At 39.5% G+C, this 12651-nt stretch overlaps 1 long non-coding RNA gene across 1 annotated transcript; it reads left to right on the top strand.

Annotated features, from left to right (window-relative positions):
- Positions 1-2136: 2136 nt before the first annotated feature.
- Positions 2137-10959, top strand: LOC144588506 (uncharacterized). The gene is made up of 2 exons (XR_013544123.1): positions 2137-8501; positions 9803-10959. It is a non-coding gene; the product is annotated as an uncharacterized LOC144588506 (long non-coding RNA).
- Positions 10960-12651: the final 1692 nt, after the last annotated feature.

Raw genomic sequence — 12651 nt, 5'->3', positions numbered from 1 at the left:
GAGAAATTTGTACCACAACCTGAGGCATTCTCAGTTGAAATACCTCAGAAAAGCCTCTTTGTCAAGGAACAAACAGCAGACCCCACCTTAAAAGACTGTTTTGCAAAGGTGACTGATAAAGATTTATCACCTGAGTGCCCTGAACGTTTTATTATTAAGGGTGGTTTACTGTATAGGGAAAAACTGAATAATATTTCAAAAGGGGGGGCTGAAGTTGGTGGTGCCTGAGAAATATCGCCCTATGATTCTGGAAAAGGGACATGCAGACATTTTCTCAGCTCATATGGGGATAAACAAGACCAAACAAAGAATAGCCCAAAACTTTTACTGGCCTGATATGGGTAAACATATTAAGAGTTTCTGTCAAAGATGCCATATTTGTCAGAGACAGGGCTCTAACTGTGATAAAACTAGAGCAAAACTATGCCCATTACCAGTGATTTCAACTCCTTTTACACGTCTAGGGGTGGATATCATAGGTCCATTGCCCAACGCCACTAAGCGGGGGAACAGATTTATTTTAACTATAGTAGACCATGCAACGAGATATCCGGAAGCGATCCCATTACGTAATATAGAGACCCAGACTGTAGCAGAAGCCTTAGTGAATTACATGAGTAGGATGGGTTTTCCTTCTGAGACAATCACAGACTTAGGAACCTCTCATACATCCAAACTTATGAAAAGGTTAGGCAGGGGGGTCATTCACATAAATGCCCTGAAGCCTTATTGCAGAGAGACCAACCTTGTGCAGTTGGCAATAAAAGCAGCTGATAAGGAGGAACATGGGTTGCCCTTCGGGGAAGGGAGGGGCCAACAAAAGTTCAATCCACAAGAAGTGCAGATCAGCCCTGCTCTATCCAGAGAACAGCAGAATAGTTGTAGAGCGCTGGTTACAAAACCTCAAGAAGTGTTCTCAAACAAACCTGGTGTTGACAAGGGAATGCTACCCAGGAATGACACAGGGAATGCTTCTCAGTCTGTAACACCATATAGAGTAAGAGGTTATTACTTCGACAATATTCGCAGAACGCTAGACGAAATGCTAAATGATCAAATTATTGTACACTCATCTAGCGCTTGGTTAGCCCTTGTAGTTTTAGTAGTCAAGCCGGATGGCTGTGTCAGGTTCTGTGTGTACTACAGCAAGTTATATGCAGTAACTAAACCTGATGCTTATCCTAGGCCTAGGCTTGATGACCTAAGCAAGATGATTGGGGGTTACAGAGTCATATCCTTTTTAGGTCTAACCAAAGAGTGTTGCCAAGGAAGAAGTGATCCTAGGGCCCAAGAGAAAACCGCAATTTGCAGTCCATTTGGCCTGTTTGAATTTCAAGTCCTCAGTTTTGGCCTGAGAAACTCACCAGCAACATTTCAAAGGCTCATGGACCATACTCTGAAAGGGCTTAGTGACTTCACAGTAGCTTATATCGATGACATAGGGGACTTTAGCAACACCTGGCAAGATCACCTGCATCATCTAGAGTTAGTGCTACAAAGATTGAAAGATGCTGGCTTAACCGTTAAAGCTAGTAAGTGTCAGCTAGGTAACTCAGAGATGAAGTACCTAGGTCACATAGTGGGAGGAGGCCTAATCAAACCTTTAGAGGCCAAGGTAGAAGCAATCCTGAATTGGCCCAGACCTACCACTAAAAAGAAAGTGAGGTCCTTTCTAGGTCTGGCAGGGTATTACAGAAGGTTTATACCCGGTTTCAGTGAGATTGCTGCACCTTTATCAGACCTGACAAAGAAGCAGAGCAGCAACAGCGTTTCCTGGTCGGAAAAGTGCGAGATGGCGTTTGGACAGCTGAAAGATGCTCTAACCAACCATCCAGTGCTGCATGCTCCTGACTTCAACAGAGAGTTCATCATCTACACAGATGCGTCTAATGCCGGTGTGGGAGCGGTACTGTGCCAACAGGATGACAGCGGAGACCAACATCCAGTGGCGTACCTGAGCAAGAAGTTGCTTCCCAGGGAGAAGAATCTTTCTACCATCGAGAAAGAATGTTTGGCGATCATCTTTGCGATCCGGAAGCTGAAGGCTTACGTCTGGGGTCGACATTTTACCTTGTGCACTGATCACTCACCTCTATCGTGGTTGCGAACTATGAAATCACAGAACAGTAAATGAAGAACATTGTAAATCTTGGCAAATCCCTATCAAACCCAAACTGGAACAAAATCCTCATGTCTCCCTAAGAGTTACCTGCTTTTCATACCAGCTGATGACTATTCTATGACAAGCAGTCCTTCAGGGAAGTGCTACATTTAGGTTGTCTTCTGCCATTGAGATGATGAGCATTTCACCAAGGCACTGCGTATGTTTGTCAGTTACTGTAGTTTGTGTGAGGATTAAAGAGAAAAGCTCATGACAATGTGTATGACAAATGGATTTGTTACTTTGAATTTTACAGCTAATTTAGCATCTTGTCCTTATAGAGGAAACACTGTAATCATTCAACCTGAACAAGATACATTATATTCTTTTTCTTTCTACTGGTAGCAAATTAAATTTTAGTTAATTGGGTCATCTTGCTAAGATGGTTTTTTTAAAAGGAAAAAATCTGGAGACTTCTTTTTTTCATTGTAAAGAAATGACTAATTTAAATATTTCAGTGAAGAAAATCAGCTGCATCTACAATAGGATTAAATATAACCAACTTAAGGCCATGGTTCATTGAGCTAAAAAGTAGATTAAATATCAACAGAAATGGAATAATGTTATTTGGAAGGCCGTGTTAAGCTACTTTTAGTCTTTCTGATCATGTTACATAAATGTTCCCTCACTTGATGCCCATTAGGATTTCAGGACTACAAATCCCAGTATCTATGAATACTGAAAATGTTGGCTGGGACTTACAGGAGTTGTAATTTAAAATAAATGGAAAACAGCAGGTTGTGCGGAAGCTGTCATGTTCAAAGAGGTTTCAAGCCCAAACCTATGTTTTGATTTATCTTGGTTGATAAGAAGGCCTTCCCATTTTAAGATTTAGAACTGTAACTCACCCGGGGGAGCATTCCAGCATGTCCCATGAAGCATGGGGGCTGTTCACAATACAACTAATAATAAGATGTGAAAAGAAGTACACACAGAAAGATGTCACAGCTGGAAAATCTAGAATGCAAATGAAGAGTTTTATACCATGCAATGTAGCAGTGCTCCTGTGGCACTTAAACTGAATCTGTCTGTACTTGAGACCATAAATAACTTAAGTCTATGGGCATCATCTCAAGAGAAACAGAAAACATGCAGGCTGGAAGGTGGGCATGTGCTGTACAGATCATAGAACCTTGGAGGCAATGTAGTCCCTATTGTTAAGGGCAGTGCAGTGCAAGGCAGGATGCAATAGCAGCAGTCCTGACAGATGGCTGTCCAGCCTCTTCATACATCTCTCCAATGAACCCTTCCCATCTCCCAAGCCATCTTGCTTCAGTGGCGGCATAGCTCTCACCGTCCAGATGTTTCCCTTAGTGTTCTGACAAGAGCTGCTTCCCTGAGATAGCTGTCTACTGTTTGCCCTCTGGCCGTCTGGAGCAACAGCGAGTAAATCTCTGTTTTCTGCACAAAAGCTGTTCGGATGTCTAAAGAACAATCTTCCCTTAATCTTCTCTTTGCCAGGCTAAGCATGCCCATATAACTCATTGGGTAAAGGCAGATCTTTAACTTGAAGCGCATGACTGATTATATACGCATGTATACGACATCTATAGCACATGCCTGCACACTGCTTTCAAAGGAAGCCACACAATGCCTTCAGAATAACAGCCATTGGTATGAATAGCAACAAATGCCTTATACAGAGATATTTCTGGATTTGTACCCTTCAATTATGGAAAGAGAAGAGGGTGAAATTCCAGTCAACTATGAGAACAACTAGCTTGCAAGTATGTAAAAGAGTTTAAATCTGATGCTGCGAATGAAGAGGGCCAGAGCTGTACTAGTTTTCTGCTCTAGGATGCTACTAGAAATGGAATTTTGCGGATGGAGAAGTGTGTAAGTCGAACCGTTTGTAAGTTGAGACCCCACTGTATTTATATCAAGGGAAGTCTATTCTTCCTCTCCAGATTTCCAAACAAGTGCTTTGAACATTCTTGATTCTTACTCACTGAAGAGAGAATCTCCTGTTGTAATGGCTGCATGGTTCAGGAACGGAAGAGGAAGGCTGTTTTCAAACAGAGCTTCTCTGAGAATAAGCAACCAAAAAAAAAATCTTATATGGGTGTTTCATCCTTGTTGTCCAAGTGGATGTTTTGCGATGAGAAAAAAAAGGAGTAGTAGTGGAGGTGTATGGAAGAATTCCAAGTAGAAGATCCTGTTGTGTGGACCTGCTCCCCCGTTTAAATTTTGTGTTTGAGGCTGAGCACATGCAGCATTAACACCTCATCTGGAAACTTCTCAATCCTATGGAAAAAAAAGAACACTCTATGCTCATTAATAGGAGGGTTTTTGAAATAGCTAAAATAGACAAAGAATATTTAATTGGAAAATACAGACTAGGGGCATGGAATAAACGTGGAGAGTGAACGATACAATTCTGTCAAGAAATCAATAGTCATCAATACCATATTGGCATCACCACTAAGGAAACTATATAGAGTACATGGAAATTTGCACAAGATGGCACTAATAACAATACTGTAAAGAAGAAAATAGATAATACCTTAGTTCAGGGGTCTTCAAACTTTTGATGGTGAGGGTCACACCAGATATTTTCAACATTTTTGAGGTGATGTACCGATAACAGGAGACAACTGTTTTATCACACGATGCTGAGAATTTATTGGATCAACAGCTTGACTACCAAGAAATAATAAAGAGAATGCATAAATATATTAAACCATGAATCAAAGAAAATGCAGAAAATTAAAATCCTTTGGTTATGTAATGAGAAATGAAACTGATTGTTAGAGCAGATAATTCAAGGCAAAATAAATGGGAGATGAAGTACATGAAGGAAAAGAAATAATTGGCCAAATAATCTTGGGGTCTGGTTTGAATGCAAGACAACATTATTGGTGGTCTGGAGTTGCCATATGTAAAGTCAGAGTAGCTGTGGTGATGTCCAGCCTGCAGTAGAAGAAGACAAGGAAACTTCTCATTATAGCATTGGTTCCCAACCTTGGTTAACCCAGGTACTCTTTGACTGCAATTCCCAGAAGCCTTCACCGCTCGCTGTGCTGGTCAGGGTTACTGGGAGTTGTAGTCAAGAACACCAAGGTTAGGAGCCACTGTATTATAAGGTGAAATTAGATTCCCTTATTATCAAAGCACAGCTGGATAAAAGCTGCCTTTCAACTAACCTTTGAAGAAGGCAGAAATAATTTGCATGCAAGTGTTTCTGTAGAATGGTATGAGAAAATTGTTTGGCAGGGGGAGTGCAAGTTATAATTTGGCCGTTCTTTTTTAACATTGACAGTTTATGAATCAGAGTTCTGTTGAAAAGCAGTGAGATATCTGTGCCTTTCAAAATAGTAAATGTCAATCTTGTAGATTATGATCCCAGTTCTGCCCAGGAAAAATCATCTTATCTGATTGTGGAAGCTATTTTTAGACAAAGTAAAATTGTTCAGCTTGGGGGAAAAGATAAGTCTGAACAACACTCTGCCTTTTGTGCTAGAAGAGGAAAAATATATAGATCTACAGTACTGGAGTTTAGAGCTTGGGAAAGTTACATTTTTGGGGTTAAAACTCCCAGAATCCTTCAGCCAGCATGGCTAGTGGCCATAAGCATTGTCGTCCAAATAAGTAACTTTTCACAGCTCTCTAGAGTAAGAAAGGTTTGGGAGTGCCATGCAACACTATTAATAAGCAGGAAGAGTTAGATAAACCATAAATAATTAGATAAGCACACAGACAAGCCAGGGACAAAATGTATTCCTGTGACCAGCTGACACATGGCCCTTATAAAAGACCACTTTAAAAATGCAGTCCTTGTTGGTACTGGATAGTGGAGCCATTATATATAATGCTTTGTTTAGCAAATGATGTTATGTAATCCTATTTTTCATTTGGACTGATAAACAGCAGTTTCCAAAGTTTGTTTACTTGACCTGAATACAACGGTGCACTTGAGTCTTCAGGTCAAGTAAACAAGCGGAGAAGAGAAAAGAAGCTTGCAGTTCATGTCTTAAACTATTCTCATTATAAAGTTTTAAAATGTCACCAGGTTTTGTCTCCTTTAGTGCTCTTGCTGCTATATCGGCAGCTGAGAATGTAAATGCCTTGGCACAATTACAAGACCAGAAAAAAATGCAACTGCATTATGGAAGACGATTACTCATGAATGCTTTCTGTTGTCTTTGACTGAACTTACTTATGCATGTGTTTGTTTTAGTATCTGGCCATGGAACCAGAGGTTTGGGGTTTGATTTGCTGCTGTGCCTCCTGGTGTGGCCTTGTAGAAGCTGACACCCCCAGAAGGAAGGAATGGTAAACCACTTCTGTGTATTCTCTACCTGGAAAACTCTGGAAAGGGGCCACCGTGAGTCAGAATTGCACACAATTAATTGATTCATCAGTCCATGATCCTGAAGCAATGGCCTTGTGGCCTTTGCTGGTTTTCAACATGCTGTCTCACAGACTGTAAATTATAGTTGATGTGGTCATGTGAAGTAAGGCTGGAAAGAAAATCCCTTAAATTCTTCATTCGTGTTGATAGGCAACCTCAAATTGGCAAGACTGTATAATAAGGAATTTTCAAGGGCACTTGCCCTTCATACAAGGGCAAGTCAAGCAGTGCTATTTTTTTTTCCTCGGGACCTCTTTAATTTTTTAATCAAACTCTGTGCCAAAATAGGGTCATTTCTTCTGGAGAATAAAAGCATATGCACATAGCGAGTCTGGCACAGAATGGTTTGCCAACTGTTAAAAAAAGGCCCAAACAATTCCTCTGATGCTGCTAGTCCTTAAAGGTTCATCCAAGAAAGTACTGTTTTTCATCAATCGGAATGGCTTTTTAATGTGCTTTGCTTGATTTTTACAGTTTTATGGTGGAGTAGATTCAGGCAATTTTGTTATTGTTTTGGCTAAATCTACTTTTATTTCCTTGAAAAACTTTGTAAGCCACCTTGAGTGCTGTCTTTTAATGGAAAGGCAGGGTATATAAATGTAATCAATCAATCAATCAGTAAGTCATTCGATAAAGGCAGCCGCTATGGTCATGCACAATGTGCATTATTTGCATTATGTGAGCAAAAGAATCACTCTGTTGTTAGAAAGTGCATCAAAATACCTTGCTCTTTACCTTTGTGACATGTTGTCCTTATGCATGAAGATAAGAGAAACATCCCTAGCATAGAAGGAGAGCTACTGCTCCTCAGTTTTGGAGTCTGGCTGGAAATTATGATCTAATTATCATCTCATGGTCTGCCAAAGTGTAATTACAGATTAAACCCTCTAATAGTGATACCATTAAGCAGCATTTTGAAGGGTATGGCCAGTGGAGCTGATTCCAAACTCTCCTGATGATCACATATTGAGCATGCTACTTGACAAGGTAATATTTCTAAACTATAGCTCATAAATCCCCACCTTAGGGTACATCAGACAGTCACTCAGTTTCGAGTGTCATGAAAGAGCAGCAAATTGCTTGTTATTATTTTATTATTCAGTGCAAAATAGGTGCTTCTAGGATTTTCTGTTTCAGGTAGCAAACTTATTTGGCTGACTTTGGATGTTATATACTGTATTAGGGATGTCCTTTTTCATGTTTTCAGACTGCAACTCTCAGATTTCCCCAGGCATCGCCTCCCAGAACTGAACTGCAACTATCAGAATTTTCCAGGCAAAGTTCTGGGAGTTGCAGCCTAGTTCTAGGAGGTGATGTGTGGGAAGTCTGGGGGTTGTAGTTGAAATACATGAAACAGCATGTCATTGCTGTTTATCTTTGGGAGTAGGTGGTGCCTGAGAAGCAAAATGTTTTGGGCCAGCATAAGACTTCTGCTCTAGTCATTGTGATAGGTTTTGTGTCATTCGGATTAAAACCTATTTGATTACTGTGGAAATGTTTGGGACTGGTAGAACACTGTTGATGGTCTTCTATTAAATAATGGAAAATGAAACAAAAACATAATGAATTAGTTCATGTGCAGACTATCTCACAAATGACAGATTTAAGAATATTTACAAGGATATATATTTTTTCTTTTATCTTGTGAGGAAAGAAAACAAATTCTTGGCAAGTTTGGGAGTATGATTAGTAATTGTGAGCTAATTATGATTTCATTTTGTGCTAGGGTGTAATTGCAGAGTAAACCTTCTAATGTTAATACCATTAAGTAGCACTTTGAATGGCATTTCAGCTGGACAAAACAGTTCCTGCCGTTAATTAAAATCCTTCGAGTGATTCCAGAGAGGGAGAAATCACTTTTCTGAGTAAGGAAAGAAAGAAGATGGAGCAGCTCTCATCATACTGCACTGTGCTACATTTTTTGTCTCTTTCCTTTGTCACAAAGGAATCAAATAGTTTAGGAAATGACCATGACACCGAGACCTGCAGGTAAGTGTTGCATACAGAAGGCCCCGGGTTTTGTTTGTAGCATCTCTTGCCTGATAATCTTGGCATACTGGAGATCTCAGCACCTGGGAAATTAGATATATATATATATATATATTTTAAGCCACAAGTCCCAGAATCCTCCAGCTACTATGACCACTGTTGCAATGTGAAACGTTGCAGTGCAAAACACAAGGAGTATGTGGTATTTATACTTGCATAGCGGTAAGCTTGTAACTAGAGAAGAGCTATCATGGATAAACCATATGCTGTTCTCTAACCAAGGATAATTCAGAAGCAGGAAAGAAGATAGGAAATCTGAAAATAGCAATCTACATGTAGATCTGAAATAGGGAAAGCAGCTGGGTTATCGAATTCTCTATAATTCCCCAGGCTGTATTTCAATACAAAAAATAACTTTTCAAGTTCTGGAGAATACCATGCTTGATTGACCAACAGTTTAATTAGACATAAGTAGTTTCATATGTTCATATGTTTACTGTTTCAGGGAGAACTGAAGAAAAGACAAAACACCAAAACACTCAATAGTTCAAAATCATTAAAGTTGTACTCTGGATCAGCCTTACATGGAAATAAGGCCCAACAAAATCAGTGGAATTTACAGTATTTCCCAGGAAGAATAATTAGGATCAAGTTCTTAATTTAATTTGCTTTATGCTTTAAGTATGTTGGTAGAAAGTGAAAACTGAGAGCATGTCCAAACGGGCATATAGATCACTCTTTGGATCACTGTTGGTGCTGTTTCGTTTGCATCAAATTATAGCATCCACATGTGTTTTGACTTACAGCAGTCCCAATTAGGAGTGCTCCGAATTGCATCAAAAGAACTGTAGCTGTAACACCGTGCCAAAAAAGAGCTATCCTGCTCTTTTTTAGCATGGTGCTATGGTTACAGTTCTTTTGGTGCAATTTGGAGCACTCCTAAATTATTCCATTCTGTAGCCCATACAGTTGGTTGGTTCACATGAAAATAGAGCTGTGTGGTGAGTTGTGTCATAGAAATGGACTACAGAGAAACCGCTCCTCTATTTTAATCTACTCTTTCTTTTTTAAATATACTTTCCTATTGATGCAGCGCTATTCTAGATAAATGAGGTATATTGTAGGTATTATGTGCACCATGATAGGTGGATGCATTGCCATTGCACCATATCACTTACTTTATTTAATGACAAGAAAAGAAAAGTTGCTGCCAGCTGCTGAATAAAGGCTGTTGGAAAAGCTGATAAAAGGAGCTGGAAGGGTAGTGTCATTAATCTCTTAATAAAAATTCTGCTTTTCAGGATGTGCTCCCTTCACAATTATTGGTCACTTAGTCATAATTTGACCATTATATTCTACAGTCTGAAAATTGACCCTTGAGATGGTAAAGGATATTTGAAGATGGACAACCGAAGTCTCCAGCACATGAGTCAAAAGGAAGCAAACAAGTAGACTGGGCAGTCTTTGTACTTTGCTTTGAACAATGTATTCAAATGGTGAAATAAACTAAAACTGGATTTAAAACAGGGCTGGCAACCAATGAAAGTTTTTGCATCTGTTAGTCATTGATTTTTCACTTTATTGATTATCTTTTTTTAAAAATTGCTTAGTAACACAAGCTAAAAATAGGAGCCCTTTTGAGATATTGAAAGAAGTGTAACATGATTTACAGTTTAATAAAGAAAAGCCAACTCTTCCTAGAAGGAAAGCATCTATTTGATGTCTTTTCTTTTTCACTCTCTGTTACACTAACCAGTATATTCTGAAATCTTTGAGTCAGTGTAGTGTAGTGTAGCACTTAGGGTTTGAGACTGAGCCTTGGAAGACCCTGATTCTAGTCCCCACTAAGCAATGAAACTCATTCATTGACTTGCACAGTAATTTCTCTAAGAGTAAAATCAGATGCCATAGTTAGCATGTCAGGAAACGAAGAGAGAGTGTTTCGTTGATGCAGCAGTGTGTGAAGAAGCAGGCTGTAAATACATTATAGATAACTTATCTTCAGAAGGGGAAAGTCCTTAATGGCTGATTGTGTGTGAGCATCAACAGCAGTTTCTTTAGCTTCCTGGAGTTTCCAATTTATCTTCCTTTCCTTGTTGCCTGGTCTTCAGGATCTAAGTTTGGGATTTCTTCCTAACAGAGCTTGGAACGTAAGGTCGCAGTGAGCTCTAGGGGAGCGGCAACAGCAAAGCTGGGGCACAGAGTCCTGGATCACAGCAAAGCCAGGTTGTTGCAGCAGCTCAGCTTCACTGCCGATCAGTTGGGCAGCTGAGAAGAAATGCTAACAAAGCTATTTATAATCACATGACTGCCACATGATTATAAACTGAATTAAACAACGCTGAAGCATATTGCAAGGTATATCAGTAATTTGACCATGTTCTGAGGTAGGATATCCACAACATAAAAGAATTGGCTCTAACCATACAGTCCGTAAAGACCTAAAATAAAATAAAAATGCAAATGCAAATACATAAAATTGCTACATGGATTCACCCTTCCAGTGCCCCTCCTGCACAGACGTATGTATCCTAATCTCTTGTAATTTCTCAAATCAGATCCTGTATCACAGCTTCTTCCTAGGATTTTCCCAACCATTGGGCTGAACCAGATAGTTCATAGAAGTTACGTTTGTTTTAACGGTTGCATATTTAAGACTTCACCATAGGTGTGCTATACAATATTATTACAGTTTATATTGATTTTGTTCACACCGTATACTTTATGATTATAGTTTATATTGATTTTTTTCCTCTGCTGTATTGAGAATGAATGTTTGTTTTCTTTTCCTTTGTAAGTCATTTTAAGATTGTAGTGGGAAGTGATGCCTGCAGTCAATGAATGAATGAATATATCCTTCCATGATTATTCAGGAGTGACAGAAATAAAAAGTTCTGAAGATATGTACTCCTAACCTTCAAAAAAAATCTTATAATATAGACTGAAGACAGTGATCCATTCAAGATGATACACTACTAAACCATGAACTAAGGTTGCGATCAGACAGCTTGTAAAAGGCACACACTTGATTGCTCTGTAAAAGGTCACCATACTGGCATACTGGGAGTGATCTCTCTTAAAGTGACCCTTCCGTCTGCTGAGGAATTGGTCCAGCCCCCCCCCCAAATAGAAACCCTACAGCTTGACCAAAAATGTCACCGATTGCAGTTGAGATGGAGCATATTTCCAAACACATGTGATTGCTCCACAAGTGGCTCCAAATTATAATATATTTCCTTGTGTGATCACATTCTGAGTGGCTCATCTGAAATGAAAGATTCTCCACATTGCATTATAGATTAGAGATGGGGACGAATAAAAAAAGTGCTTCATCAGGTTTTGTCATTAGTCAAAGTTGACGAATGGACAAAGTGACAAATCACCAAATTTTAGCAACAAATCAATGAATATCCATTGATTTGTCTTTAAAACACAGTGTCCTGTCGAACAACTGACCAGCAGGACATTGACAAGCAGGCTGGCTGCAGAACAGAACCGGTTTATGTTTCTGCAACCAGCCTGCTTGTCGATGACCCCGACCATCAGCTGATGGTCCAGTCATTGACAAGGAGGCTGGTTGCCAGAAGGCAAATCCTGGGTTCAGTTCCTCCAGCCAGCCTGTTTGCCAAACAGAAAATGGAGTTTGCCTTCCCGCAGCCGGCTTGTCAAGGTCCCACTGATAAGTTGGCTGAGGGAAGCCAAACCCATTTCCGTTCCCACAGGCAGCCTGCATGAAGGGACAAATAAAAAAGGGTAAATTTTCATCCCTTCATATTCATTGGGGTCTCTAGACCTGATGAATACAATAAAGGAATGAACAGCCCACAAATCAGCAATATTTCACGAATATCGCAATTTCTTTTTTATTTGTCCCCATATCTGTTACAGATACTATTTTACATTGACATATAAACCAAACTGTATTCCTGCTATCCATCTTGGGATTTAGTTCTCATCATGTTCTCTAACTGTACAATGGATCTAAATTAGGCATAATGCTTGGTTTCCCAAGTATACTTATTAAAGACTTAAATATCAGAGTTGGAGAGGATATAATGGAAGCAACCTTCCCACTTGCTGTTATTTTCTTCATTTTGTTTAATTGGGGTCCTGATCATGAAGAGGTGAGTTCTTTGGTAATGCCCCATAC

This window comes from Pogona vitticeps, chromosome 3, assembly GCF_051106095.1.
Source record: "Pogona vitticeps strain Pit_001003342236 chromosome 3, PviZW2.1, whole genome shotgun sequence".
NCBI lineage: Eukaryota > Metazoa > Chordata > Lepidosauria > Squamata > Agamidae > Pogona > Pogona vitticeps.
This window is presented reverse-complemented; position numbering and strand designations above follow the sequence as displayed.